Source organism: Phaethon aethereus, assembly GCF_964289735.1.
Source record: "Phaethon aethereus genome assembly, chromosome: 1".
NCBI lineage: Eukaryota > Metazoa > Chordata > Aves > Phaethontiformes > Phaethontidae > Phaethon > Phaethon aethereus.
This window is the reverse complement of record NC_138575.1, coordinates 141,752,688-141,768,528: the sequence shown is the minus strand read 5'-3', so window position 1 is coordinate 141,768,528 and position 15,841 is coordinate 141,752,688. Positions and strand designations below refer to the sequence as shown.

The 15,841-nt window shown below is 36.9% G+C and overlaps 1 protein-coding gene across 3 annotated transcripts in view; it reads right to left on the bottom strand.

Moving 5' to 3' along the window:
* Positions 1-15,841, bottom strand: part of NLGN4X (neuroligin 4 X-linked) — a gene marked incomplete at its 5' end in the record, with an annotated part of 147,505 nt that overhangs the window by 45,972 nt on the left and 85,692 nt on the right. The window lies entirely within an intron of this gene.

Below are 15,841 nucleotides of genomic sequence, written 5' to 3'. Positions count from 1 at the left end.
AGTGGCTTGGTAAGCTCTTCCACCAGCTCTCTCAGTACTCATGGGTGGATCCCATCAGGTCCCATAGACTTGTAGGTATCCAGGTGGCATAGCAGGTCATTAACTGTTTCCTGATGGATTATGAGGAGTTTCTCGTGCTCTCCATCCCCATGTTCCAGCTCATGGGGCTGAATACCCTGAGGATGCTTGGCCTGGCTATTAAAGACTGAGGCAAAAGCAGCATTAAGTACCTCAGCCTTCTCCTCATCCTTGGTGACAGTGTTCCCCTCCATATCCAGTAAGGGATGGAGATTCTCCTTGCCTCTCTTTTTGTTGTTAATATATTTGTAGAAACATTTTTTGTTATCCTTTACGACTGTGGCCAGACTGAGCTCTGGCTGGGCTTTTGCCTTTCTAATTTTGTCCCTGCTTGACCTAATGAGATCCCTGTATTCTTCTTGAGTTGCCTTCCCCCTCTTTCAAAGGGCATAAACTTTCCTTTTTTTCCTGAGTCCCAACAAAAGCTCCCTATTCAGCCAGGCCAGTCGCCTTCCCTGACAGCTCATCTTATGTCACATGGGGACTGCCTGCTGAATGTCTGGCCTTCCTGGACCCTTTTGTCCTTCAGGACTGTCTCCCAAGGGACTCTCTCAATCAGCGACCTGAACAGGCCAAAGTCTGACCCCCAGAAGTCCATTGTAGCAGTTTTGCTGAGCCTTCTCCTTTACTTCACTCAGAATCAAGAATTCTTTCATGTCATGGTCGCTAAGCCCAAGACGGCCTCCAACCTCACGTCTCTCACCAGTCCTTCTCTGTTTGTAAACAGCAGGTCAAGTGACGCACCTCCCCTGGTAGGCTCACTTACCAGCTGTGTCAGGAAGTTATCCACCATACACTCCAGGAACCTTCTCGACTGTTTCTTCTCTGCTGTGTTATACTTCCAGCAGATGGCCGGTAGATTAAAGTCCCCTGCCGGAACAAGGGCTATCGATTGCGAGACTTCTGACAGTCGCTTATAGAATGGTTCATCTGCCTCTTCGTCCTGGTTGGGTCGTTTATAACAGACTCCCTGCAGGATATCTGCCTTGTTGGCCTTCCCCCTCATCCTTACCCATAAGCACTTGAATGGGTCTTCACAATTGTTGATTTCTATACAAATAAAACTCTCTCTAACGTACAGAGCCACCCCACTGCCTCTCCTTCCATGCCTTATTCCTTTGGAAGAGCTTGTAGCCATCCATTGCAGCACTCCAGTCATGTGAGTCATCGCACCATGTTTCTCTGATGGCAACTACATCATAGCTGTCCCGCTGCACAACGGCTTCCAGCTCCTCCTGTTTGGTGTCCATGCTGCGTGCATTGGTGTAGATGCACTTGAGCTGGACTATCGATTTCACCCCCAACTCCGGATCGCCACCCTTAGGATCATCTCTAGTGAGCCTGGTTTTATCCCCTTCCCACTTCAATTCTAGTTTAAAGCCCTCTCGATGAGACCTGCCAGCTCGTAAGCAAGAATCCTTTTGCCCCTTGGAGACAGTTGCACTCCGTCTGCTGCCAAGAGGCCCGGTGCCGTGTAAACCACTCCATGGTCAAAAACCCCAAAATTCTGCCTACAGCACCAGCCCATGAGCCATGTGTTGGCCAGGTGTGCTTTCCTATTTATGTGCCCTTTTGTATTCTTGTCCTATTACCCAAGAAAACTCAGTGGTAGAGTGCCATGCAGTATAATCAGTGCTATAAAAAGAGTTATACTATCACAGAATCATTAAGGTTGGAAAAGTCCTTTAAGTTTATCAAGTCCTGCTGGCATCCCAACACCACCATTCCCACTAAACCATGTCCTGAAATGCCACGTCCACACGTTTTCCAGTGATGGTGACACCACCACCTCCCTGAGCAGCCTGTTCCAATATTTGACCACTCTCTCAGTAAACAAATCTTTCCTAATATCTAGTCTACAAGAGATCATTTTCTTGTCATCATGACTCTGTATCCAGGAATTCCAGAGTGTCCATATGATGTCTGGAAAAGGAGAAAAGAACAGATGCAAGCACAAGCAAAAAAAAAAAAAAAATCTTGAGGGCAATTGAGGTTCTTTGTATCACCTAAAGTTGCTAAGAAGCAAGAAGCCAAGTATCCCTGCACAAAGATCAACTAGATGCTAGTTTTTAAGTATTCTTCAGTATCTCTTTCAAAATAGCTCCCTTGGCAGACACATTTATGCTGAGATGGGAGTGGGGCTATTTATTTCCAGCTGTGGGGTTTTTTTTCTTCACTTTAGATTTACTCTTCTTAAATCAACAGAAGCTGTCTCATTTATGAAGATGGGAATATAAACTTGTCAAAAAAATGTTCATGCCTTTTAAACCTAGAAATAAATTTTACTGCAAGAAAGACGATTTTGTGAGATCACTAATAAATCTGTTGGGCTCAAGGCTAGACAAATATTTATACTATGTATACAGATCATTATCAACCACATTTCTAGATCAAGACTAAAAAGACACTGCAGAAGAATAATATATATACTTAACAATAATGACATATTTGGATGTTTATTTGATTTCCACTATTAGTGTTTTTTTAAGGTCAGAAGTCATTTTGTTCTCACTCAACTTATTTTCTTTGGTAAAAATGCTTATTTCAATTCCCACTGTATTTGCTGCCTATTCCCTCATGAAGACTCATGGTCACTCTATATTTCACAGAAAAGAAAGCAATACCAATGCCTTGTGATTCATTTTAGTATTGTGGCTTTCACAGTGAAACTCTTATACAAACCTAGATTATTTAAAATTATAAAAGTAAAATGGGAACGACTTTTAAAAAACATGTGGTGGAAGAGGTATTGTTTTATTCTTACAGTATTTTTCTAAAACGTCTTTTCCACAGGAGGCTCTTAAAAGCCTCCTATAAACTGTAGGCTTTGTCTCCTGTTGTTCAGTAGCTCTTCCAAATTCCCAGAAACATCACCAAAACCTGCTTTGGTAAATCAGTCCTCCTGACAGTTAAGTATTATCAATGGGTATTACAGTGGCTGGATACCCAAAACACTGAAGGAAAATGTTAACTTATAATAAAATATTCATTGCAGATTAAAAATGAAAATGTAATTTCTATTCTTATTATTTTCATAAAATGAATCATTACTGTAAGTTTTTCAACAGAGATAAGAACAGCAAGAGATTGAATCCGTTTCCTTAATACAGTATTCTGATAGGAAAGGCTGAATTAAAACATCCCTACGAAACCAAGGATAAAATTCAGTATGCTGTTTGACAGTAGGTTAGGAAAGACTGCAATTGAAAGAATGAAACGATTTTGTTATGAGAAGAAGAAATTAGGCAGAGTAATATGTGATCAATTTTATTTGCCTTATTTGTATTCTTTTCTAGGACCCAACCTTCATACAAGTAACAACTGAATTAAAAATGAATAAGAAAACAATACCATCAGACTTCCTAGCAAGAGGGATTTTGGTCAGAAAATCAGTTCTTCAGATCCAACTTTTACACGTTTCATTGCATAAAAAAAACCTGTATTTGCTTTATGGCTTTCCTTCCAGTTTTAGTTCCACAGAGTACACAATTTATGAACTTTGAATAAATGTATGTAAATGAGAAAAATAACAAAATCTTCAGTTTTTTTTACTGTGGACTTGACTTCTTGTAAAAAATGGTTTACTTGTAACTCTACAAGGAAATGAAGAGTAACTTTTCAACAGAAAAGAAAAAATACAAAATGCGAAAAACTTAAATGCGATTAAATCATTCACAAATAAAAAAAAAGAAGTAAAGCTCTTACTGTTATAAGTACAGATAAACAAATGGTATCTTTCCCTTTGTCTTCTTTGTCACCTGATTTAGCTTTCTTTACCTCTTGACTTTTTAGGTTTTGTTGTGTTGGTTTTTGGTTTTTGTTTTTTTTTTTTGTAGGGTGTTTTCAACACAGTGTCTCCTTGTTCTTTGTTACTTCTTCCAGTACTGTTATGTGCAAGCAGCACTGAGTCAGTTTTAGTGGAAGCTGGCTCACCTTCTCTTGTTACATTATTCCATTACATTCCTATGCTATTTAGCAATGATAATCATTGGGTAGGTCAACAAATAAGGCAAAGCAGGCACAGAAAAAGACTGCAGAAAAAAACTAGCTGAAATTGCTAAGAGCACAAACAACCAAACCAAAGGCTGCACTGCCTAGAGACTCTCTTCCCATTTGACATTCTCCTGATGTAAACTACTGTAGAAAGCTGTCCCCAGCTTAATGTAAAGATATTAAACGGCACCTTTCTCCTCAGTCCTATGCTTAGTACAAGACAGCAGAGACAAGCCAACAAGGAAATTAGACTAGTAGAAGCAGCTATGTAGAAGCCAGATTTGGGCATGTAAATTAATAGCAGTTTTTGAATGAGATTTCTTTGCTCACATTTTTCTAAATCTTCTACCTCATTTTCATTTTTCTTAGCTGTCCTTTCTTTAGCATATTCACCTCAGTTTATCATCCTTCATCTCTGCCTATCTCCTATTTCTTTCCACTAGGTTATCCTCCTAAAAATGCCTTCTCTTCAAATAGATTATCATCCATTACTTCTCCCACAACCATATTCTCTATGTGCCTCTGTTATCCTCCTTCCATTAGCCTGTCTGAAATAAGATTTCAGGAGAGAGACTGCCTACTTGCTCTGTGTCTGTGCATTTTTTAACGGGGACAGGTATCATTCCTGTAAGTCCCACAAGAAGAAAACATGATTAATCCTAAGGGCAAGTGCTGCCTAAAGGGAACAGAAATATCTCCCCTGACACCACCAAAGTTTACTCATATTTCATAGCACATATTCAGTCTACATACTAAGATTACAAAAAAACCCCTAACCAAATCCAAAGCCCCAAACCAACAGCAATCTATTCTTAGTGAAATTAAAGAGGGGAAAACGAGTCCCTCTCCATTTTCTCAAAAGGTTCCCAAATCAGTTCTGTAGTAGCTATGAAATATTATATTGGCAGTCATCCCTAAGAATATTGTGGGTCAAAGGCTTATATAGGCCTATAAACACAAAGCAGATCAAGAAAATAGTAATTTCAGTCTTTGGAAAATAAATCATATAAAGGATGAATCTCTCACAGGATTATTAGGGAAATAAATACATACTGAAAAGTTTATCTTTATCAAGTTCATAAGCAAACACAAAGGACAGAATTGCACTTGCGAATTTTATAAAATGTATGTAAAAATAGCATTTACAGCAAGGGATAGTCCTTGAAAATCATGATGTTTAGTGTCTGTGAGAAATAACAAAATGTATTCCTGCCTATAGCTAGAATGTACTGTACATGAATCTCACATCTATAAGAAATCAGACTCAATTTTCAGAGATTGTCAATGGAAATTTGTGTACCCAGCACCAAAATATTGCATAGCGAATAATACTATTAATAATAGTAGAAATAGCAATAGCATCAATAGTGATAGCAACAGCAATAGTAATAGCAATAGCAATAGTAATAGCAATAGCTAACTTCAATAGATTTTAAGTAGGCTTTATTTAATTCAGGAAAACATTTTGTTACTCTTTTCTGTTAGGTCAGCATTTTACCCACAATGTATATACAAAATGCATACAATTTATTTGACTTAGACACTCTGAATATTTTCATAAGATTAAGAAGGCATTTTATGTACTAGAACACTCAAAGATCTGTTTATGTGAACTCTTCCAGAAGTGGTGGGGGAAAAAAAAGAAGTCCACAATATTAGTTAGAATAATTATAGTTAATAATTAGTTTAGAATCTTTCAATTCTTTCATGTCACAGCACAGAAAGTCCTTTAGATTGAAAGAGCCAATTTTCAGTTTCCAAATTAATTATTTGATCATCTTAATATATTGTTTCATTACTTCTCCTCAATTAATCACAAAAGTAAAATATTCAAAACTGTTGTGAGTTGGTACATTGTCCAAAAGCTGAGCAGAGTAATAAATACTCATGAGTCAAATTTCAAAACCACACTTGAAAATTCGACAATTGTGTGCAATAAAAACAGAATATAAAATGAGATGTAAAAATGAGCTGTAGGTTGAACATGTCTTCTCCATAGTGCTTAATGTCTTTGTTTTAAGGAAGGAGAAGAAACATTTTCTTTACAAATGGATATACATCCACTTTAAGGGGATTTTGAAGTTTAAATGTTGACGTATTTCAATGGGTATATTTCATATGATTTTATATAAGAAAATTCCTACATTTTTTAATAAAACAGAAATCCTTAGCAATTTTTCACATGTTCATAAAGAATTTATAGACGGCATAAAGACTTTGTTGATGTGCAGTGCTGTGTCTGAGGGAGAGAAACATACAACGTTTCATTTTATGTGAAAGATGGTGGTAATAGAGTAGCTGATTGTACATAATGATGAACAGTAGCACTGAGAAAGTACTCTGGTGGGAAATCCCTCTATTAGGAAATACCATTTTGCTGAATATTGCCGGCAGGTATTCTTCATGGATTCAAGGGATCAGACCAACACTTTGTGTAAGTAAATTAGTGACTAATGTAATTATTAAGTATATTGGGGCTTTAGTTCAGCATTCTGATAAAGCAAAAGAGGCAATAACCTTGCATTCCTTAATAAAACTTCTCATAAAAATGGCTAAAAATTTGGCCAAATTGTCTGCTGATGTAAATGGGCAATACTTCAGCTACATCACTGTAGCTGTTTTATTTTACATTGGCAGAGAATGTTGCTGGTTTTGTACTATCATATTCAATACCATAGGCAAAATCCAAAGACAAGCCCAAGTATACTGGTGCCAATGTAATGCACCACCAATGTAGAAAAAAAAGCAAGTGTGTAGGAGTCAACTGGGGTAGACCCTGGTGGCAATAGTTGACTCAGAGATCTTTTCAAAGCAAAATAAATATAAATAATATGTGGATTGTGAAACAACTTAATGGGACCTCTATATTAGCATAAAGTGGAGTTAAAAATAATCTTAAAAAAAACCCCACACAAACAGCAACAACAACAACAAAAACCCAACAAAAACCAGAGAGCTAGAGAACCTCTAGCATACCAAGTGAATGTATTATAGGGACTGCATTTCTATGTTTTCCTGATATATCCAAAATAATGCCAGTCATTTAACTATATTGTTTTTGTGGGACAATCCATGCAAAATTTAATGGACCCAGTACCTCTACCAGATAGATAAAGTGGATTCCATTCTTCTAATCCATCCTCTGTAATCCACTGAATGAACCTCTTTATCATCTTTAGGATATTGGAAGCTGAGATGGATGTCACAAAGTTAATATGTCTGTCTCTGATTCTCCATTCTGCTCAACCATACAGGAACTGAAACCACATTTCCTACACTCCAGAAGAGTGTTCCAAAGATTAGGCCAAAGAGTAGTCTAGGCAAAATCCTTCTTACAGAATCTGTTTTCCTGCTGACACCAAGCTGAACAAACAGAAATTTAAGAGGCATGAGGCAGCAAAAGAGACTCACTAGAGCCAGGGAAGGGAATAAACAGAAAATGTTCTAAGGAACTTAAGTGTCTAATTCATTGGATTGTATTTCTATCTAGGAATTAAAGTACTTAAAAACTACAGATGAACATTTTTAGACGTGAAACAGACAGATTTGTTCACATCACTGTGACTGGTATATTTTCCCATAAGTAAGATTTGGACTCTAAGTAGACCAACCAACAGAAGTCTGAAAATTATTCCTAGAAAATAATCACATAGGAACAAATAGAAAATAAAAACATCACCCCCAATGCTATCATCAGAGGCCTATTTTGAGAATTTTTGAAATTTATTGCTACATGATTTTGAAATAAAGTATTATTTAAGATCCTGCCAATCTATAATGTTTATGAAGGCTATCTGAGTCTTTATTATGTCTGAATCCTTTTGCTGTCTAGACTGCATCTGCATTTTGGAGGGAAAATGATGACCTGGTCAAAGAGTAAGAAAAAGGCTCAGGACTGAACGTCTTTACCACACAGTGGTTGTCTTTACATTTGTTTTATTCTGTTATTGCAAGGACCAAGTCAGTTATTTGAGTTGATGTTATCCTTAGAATGGTCAGTATCCTACCTCTGGATATTAATAATAATCACATTAATCTGTTCACTCCAGTAATATCATAGAGTATTTACATGCTCAGTACTTTATTCATTTCATATGAAAAAATCTAAATTCAGATGTCTTCAAAGTCAAGGTTAACATCTAAGGTAGGTGTCTACACTCCCATTGTAAACAATAGAGCTCTAGACATGCAGCCAGTGGAAGAGTGTATCAATTGGTTGGCCAAACATAGGCATCTACTTTAGTGAGAGATGAATGGCTCCCTTGACTTCACTGACTGGATCTAACTCACGTTCAAAAAGCCACAGTGAAGACATCTAAACTTCACTATTTGAATCTAGCTCTGAATTCCCCCTTCTCCCAGTAATACTAAACTGTCTGCTACAATGATTGTTAGCTTTTCCCTAATAAAAGACTATTTAATATTTTTGTTTCTTTATATGCAATTTGTTCATGTAAAAGAGGTTTCACTGTGTGTGAAATATTAATTGATTCAAAGGCGGTAAAATAATTCAACTTAAGAAGTTATATATGACATTGCCTAAAACAAAAGCTCAGCCAAGATATGAAGAAGCTATATCATATTTTTGTTCTCTTTTATTTCAGAATCCTTCTTGCTAATTTGAAATTAAAAATTTGTCAGTTTCCACCTATAATATGTAATGGAAAAGGCACAGAACACAGGTCACCACTATTTATATCAGCAGACTAACTTGTGCATATCAGAAATACATACAGACACGTGTTGCCCTTTCCTTACTACGTTACTATATAGTTTGATACAACCCAGAAGATAAAGGACACCTTTCACCTTACAATCTTTTATCTTTATTTTTAAACACAGATGAAATTTTCAACCACTGTCCAACTAAACTACCTTGAAAACCTACGTAGCAAACCCTGTACACTACACCTATATTGTGAAGGTACAATAGTTGCATACAACATAGCTTTAAACCACATGTATTTCTTTCAGTATTGTGCTATATAAACAGTGTCTACATATATAGAGAGACAGCTTAACCCACAGGCAAAATTCCAAGAGCACCTTCAAATGGCTTGTCCCTGCAATTAAAGTTTAACGCATTAAAACTTTTCCAGTTGTCAAGATCTGACCCTCCAGGATTACTGCTGGGATAGTGCTCAGGGAGAGGATCGTAGCCCTATACAATTCATTCTGGGCTTCAGCCCAGAGCAGGACTATCTCCTGATCTTGTTGATCCTATGTGAAAGCCAGGTGCACATGCCAACTGTAGGTAGGCAAAACGAGAGGATAAGGAGATTGCAGAGTGAGATAAGAGCATAAATAGTTGCATATAATATACATTCCTTTCCCTAGTCCAAGCCAATACCGGCAATAGTACATTTCTTGTACAGTCATTGACTGAAAACCTTTAAAAGGACAGTAAGAAGGCCTACTGGTATTTTGGTGTGAAAACAAAGGGGGTAGGTGAGGTGCATTGTCAGAGGATTGCTACAAATTGGGCAGGCCACATGAATAATCAGGTGGAAGATATAAAGAAACATAATTATGCAAAGTAGATGTTGAATTCTGTCTTTAAAGGTTTATTCATGAGGACATCATCATGCTCATACCCTTTATAAGGAGTTGTTGAGCTCCTGTAAATCATGTTGGTTGCTTACAATGTTGATAAAAGTTATTCCTGAAGACAAGGACTGATGGTGCAGATGGTTGTCTCTGCCATATGTCCTGTACTTGTAGAAAAGGATGAGGATGTCTTCTAAATCAGGAAAATTCAAAAACTCATTAATATGCCTTTTACATAAGTAGCTGATGGGTACATTGATTTTTCCTGTTTCTTTCCCATTTGTTGGCTGTCTCAAGAGTATCTTAATGCATTAAATACTTTGCATAGCAATGCTGTTTCTAGTTTGAGCAAATTAAGTAGCAGTGAAGCTGTAAATCTCATTGTTCTGGAAATGCAGAATGTCACCCATTTTCTCCACTTACATGACTTTCCACCAGGAATCTTATGGGTAAAAAATGATTGTCCTGTAGCTGTGTATACATTTCAATAAACCTAGGTGATCATCCATCTTTATTCAGAAAAACACAGAGAGGTTTACCAATCCAGATTCCATTTTAGTTGTTAATTTCAGCCAAAGCTATATTTATGGGGTGTTTTTAAAAGCAGATTGTTGTGATTGTGATCCATAGCTTCATTCCATTTTAAAGGCCAGTTGCCTTGGTCTACGTATGTGCTAGAAGTCAAAATAGCTTCCCACTTGGAGAAAGGAGACAGTGTATGGGTAGAGTTTGAGTTCAATCTATAGTAGGTGAAGTCTATTAGAAGAATTGAGGAGAATGGGATCAAAAGTCAAGCATATTAAATCTCATGACAGTATCACAGTAGCTTTTCTGGAAGAAACTATTTTCTGTATCTAGGTATTTGATAACTGAAACAATGAAAAATTATGTGAAAACTAAAATTAGGTCTTTTAGAGAAATTTCAGATTATTTCAACACTGTTATATCCCATAGATTTTGCTTTTATTTATTTGAAATTCTGCCTTGCATTTGAAGAACAAAAGGGACAGCAAAGTGATGTCTCCTTTTCATGACTGCAAGTTGTTATTTTCATCAGTAACTCCATCTTTTTCCCCACTGGGCCATTAGAAGATAAATCAGGTTTAGTAAGTTCAGTAATTAAAAACTGGACTTAGGTGGTCAAAGTAACTTCACGTTTATTACAAAGCAAGTGACAACCTAGAAGACTTTGTTTCTCTAGGGAAGATATTTATTAATAATATGAATGAAACAACAGCAGCAAGTACAACCTGCTGTACATAGAAAACAAGTTGTTGAACAAGCCACGAGATGTGTTCCGATTCCTTTTTAGCCCATGTTTCCTTTTTCCCTTTGATTTTCTGTTCCTTTCTCCTTTCTTGAACTGCTCCAATATCTAATGCATCAATTGAATGTAATAGTTGAAAAACATTTTTGATGTGGCTTATACTAGATTATCTAATGTCATCTGAAAGTCATGCATGTAACATCTCAATTACAAACTGAAAATTGCTACACATACATGACAAAACAGGAAAATGATGTCTTATGTATATAAGGTTATTAATTTGTCTTATTGCTTTTAGATCTCTTTTCAGGACCTTTCAGTTACAATGAAGATATTCTCCTCTGCCATACAAAGAGCTCTCTTATTCATCGGTTCTACTGCCATGAATCCAACTGCCTACAAGACCACTACGTGAATAAGACATAGATGCTAGTGGAGTCATGTGTAAAATAAACTCATTTCAATCTGTTGTTTTCAATGCATATGAAATTTTACAATATTTGTTAATATTCTCTTCATCTGATATAAAGCTTATTTGTCACATAATAAAGTAAATTGCCAACTTTGGAAGGATGAACATGAAAACCCAGTATATGCACATATTTGTGTCCTGTTCTGTCCTGGATTTAGTCATGCTGAAGGAAACAGTGACTCAGTCACCCCATTCTGACAAATCCTTTTTATTCTTTGCATTTAATAACTAGGGAGACAGATTTTTTCTCACAGGTCAGATACCATACACTGGAGCTACATCTTCTGCTGTCAAAGCTGTTAGCACTGTCAGGTCTTCTCCATGTTTCTGAATTGAGAAGTAGTGTTCCCATTATATATTGTGTACATTGTCCCCTCTGGGAATTGTGTCAGGATTCCTTTCATTCAGCATGTCTTGCACTGTAAGCAACACCAGTGTGTGTGTGATTAAGGTACTTCTGTCTGGTGTTTCACACATATAATGTTATTTTTATCTCTGAAGTTTACACATCTTAAGACTGTTCCTTCAACCAACTCAGGGAAGAATATATAGCTGAGAAGGCTGGCTAAGGATACTGGATAACTGTCATATAATAAGATTCCACATTCCTGGGAATCTCATTTAGTTAGTGGTTACTACATTGCTAAGCATAGAAAGGATAAATTTGCTCTAAAATAACTTACAAAGTTTAATGTGTTAGCATATTTTGCTGTTTTGATTTGTTTTCTATTTGACAATGATTAATTATTTTGCAGGAACAAAAATTACTTACCATGATAAAGAACAACAGCTCATTCCAGAGACTGCCTCCAAATGAATCAGAAGTAAATGTAAGTTTTGATTCTACCTTTGTTGATGAACAGTTATCTGATTAATAAGATCAAACCAAATCCTTTTTTACAGAGCTACAAAATTTAAGAAAGATTACATTTTCAGGTTTCTCATTCAAGCAAGTCTCTAAACAGTTACATTTAGAAAATAAACACACAGTATAAAGAAAGAATGCAAAAGGTATTTGCTGAGTTATAAGATTACCTCATAACAAAAATCTAACAGAAGAAATTATTCCTGTATGTACGCTGCATTGTCAAGTAGTGACATGGCTCAGTTCACATCATAGACAAAACAAATATTCCATGAGGCTAATTATGATTTTTCTCAAAGTTTTCATATTCTAAAATCCAGCAAAACATGACTATTACAGGGGGAAAAAAAAAGCACAACCAAAACCAAAAGGATAATATAAAAAGATAACCTCAGTCTGAAATATTATTCCAATAGTGCAGGAAATAATGCAAGAAATAGCATCTCCTTCCTGTACCCCCCAAAAAATATTTATTTTCAGAAACATCACCTTAACAGGTGATTCTGAATCACCTGCAGTCTTTACCCTTGTCTTGCTGGTTACCCTGTACAAAGAAACTGAAGGGAGCTATCATTTCCAGTGACAACCATGTATTTTTAATTCCATTACATACAAATTATAATTCCCTAAACTTTTCAGGTGTTTTGGAATCCTACAGAGTAAGGTTTTTCATAGTGCAAATATTTGTTACCATTACATGAATGTTGAGTCAAATTGTTGGCTGCCATTACTTGAAAGTGACAGTGCTGAAGAAGGGGTTTATTTACTGTTGCTCAACAACTGTAGCTTGCAAGCTTGTTATCGTTTTCATATTCCATTTAGTACGTGAAAAATATTCTCTTTTTTAATAGACTTTCTGACTTCTTTCTCAATATAATCAGCTTTATCTACTGTAAATATCAATTTTTTAATAAGTTTCTCTATTTTTCTCCCTAAAAGTCAATTGGTATAATTTTAACTGCTTTTGAATTCCTTCACATTAAAAATGTCAGGGTACTTTATTTTTTATTTTTAAAAAATGATACTCTTCTAATTTCTATTAATTTTTTAAAACCATTCAAGAAACAAAAATTCATTAAAACTGAGATCATGTTGAATTCATATCAGTCAAGCTTCAAAATTTTTTTCAAAATCGCGAAACCTTCTACTTCTGATTTCCTCTAAACTATCTATACATAAAAGTCTCATTAAAATAACATAAATAAAATGAAACAACAAACTGGTTTATAGAATATATTTGACTGTACTAAAGCAATTAAAATAATCATATTGTTAATATAAATTCATGTAGGAATGACAAGACTGCAAAGGAAAAAATAAACATGTGGTACACTATTATTCAAATTTCAATTATTAAAAAGTATGCACCAAAAAAAGGTGAAAGTAGTTTAAAAACATCACAACTGTTGCAACTAGATACTAGATTAGACTCAGCAGAACATTGTGAACAGTTCCCACAATCAGTAGAAGATTTCAACTTTTCAAGATACTATAACACCTTGGAATTATTTTTTTATGGTCAAAACAGAAGCAAAAAATGTGATTCAGAAGAATATCACAATATTTCAGTGGAATATTATTTGCAAATATAAGGTAGGATTCACCTAAAAATATAGACTTTTATATATATCTGAGCTGCCAAGACAATCTTTGCAGTAAGTTCAGAGAAGGCACTTCTACTAATTTATTTACTTCCTACTTCATTGCCTAAAATCAATCAATCAGATTAGCTCTGCCTACCTCTACTATGTGTAGTAGATACATCACAAAGAGATAGACACCCAAGTTGCAGATACTCCCATTCTACTTAATGAGCTGAGCTCCCAACCAGGCTTCATCTCCCAAGTCCTTAAGAGGTGATACTGTTGCCTCATGTAGAAAATATTCCAACTCCATGAATCCAAGCTTGTAGATACAGTTAGCATAATTAAAGATTCAAGTAAAAAAATATTTCTAAATAGGAACACTTAAAAAATAGTTTGATATTTTGCCATTATGAGAAACATGTAGGGCAGTAAAAACAGATCTTCTTTTAGGATTAAAAGACACTGAGAATTTATTTTCTATTCGATTCTCATGTTTTAGTATTAAAATTCTCTGCAGGTAGTCTGTTACCTCCGTAGTAAAATTATTTAACACTCAATTTCTATTCATTCTGGTTGAAATTCAATTTCAAAGGCAAGAAGTGCAATCTGCTTTCTTTAATTTGGTATCAAACTTAGGTTCTTTTCATAGATACAGAAAGGTGATCTAGTCTACCCATATCAGACATGAGCATTATCCATCAAGTATGGGAAATACCATGAAATGTTATTTAATGGAACTTCATAGAATCATAGAAACTTTGGGTTGGAAGACACCTTTAAAGGTCATCTAGTGCAAACCCCCTGCAATGAGCAAGGATATCTGCAACTATATCAGGGTGCTCAGAACCCCGTCCAACGTGACCTTCAATGTTGCCAGGGATGAGGCACCTACAGCCTCTCTGGGCAACCAGTGCCAGGGTTTCACCACCTTCATGGTGAAGAATTTCTTCCTTCTATCTAGTCTGAATCTACCCTCTTTTAGTTTAAAATCATTACCCCTTGTCCTATCGCTACAGTCCCTGCTAAAAAGTCTGTCCCCGTCTTTCTTACAAGCCCCCTTTAGGTACTGGAAGGCTGCAAAAAGGTCTCCCCAGAGCCTTCTCTTCTCTAGGCTGAAAAACCCCAACTCTCTCAGCCTGTCCTCATAGGAGAGGTGTTCCACCCCTTTGATCATTGTTGTGGCCCTCCTCTGGACCCTTTCCAACAGGTCCATGTCTTTCCTATGCTGAGGGCTCCAGAGCTGGATGCAGTACTCTTGGTGGGTTCTCACCAGGGTGGAACAGAAGAGCAGAACCCCCTCCCTCAACCTGCTGGCCACGTTTCTTTGGATGCATCCCAGGATGTGGTTGGTCTTCTGGGCTGCAAGCGCATATTGCCGGCTAATGTCCATCTTTTCATCCACCAGTCCCCCCAAGTCCTTCTCGGCAGGGCTGCTCTCAATCCCTTCATCCCCCAGCCTGTATTGATACTGGGGGTCACCCCAGCACAGATGCATGACCCTGCACTTGGCCTTGTTGAACTTCCTGAGGTTCACACAGGCCCATTCTTTGAGCTTGCCCATCTGCATGGTGTCCCGTCCCTCATATGTGTGAACCACACCACTCAGCTTGGTGTCACCTGCAAATTTGCTGAGGGTGCACTCATTCCCACTTTCCATATCACTGATGAAGATATTAAAGAGTAGTGGTCCCAATATGGACTCCTGAGGGACACCGCTCATCACCAGTCTCCATCTGGACATTGAGCCATTGACCACTACTCCCCGGATACAACCATCCAACCAATTCCTCACCCACCCAACAGTGCACGCATAAAATCCATATCTCTCCAATTTAGAGTGAAGGATGTTGTGAGGGACTGTGTCAAAGGCCTTACAGAAGTCCAGAGAGACGACAGTGCTAGCTCTTCCCTTGTTCACTGATGTGGTCACTCCATCCTACACCACTAGGTTGGTCAGGCAAGACTTGCCCTTGGTGAAGCCATGCTGACTGTCTCAAATCACCTTCCTGTCCACCATGTGCTTTAGCATAGCT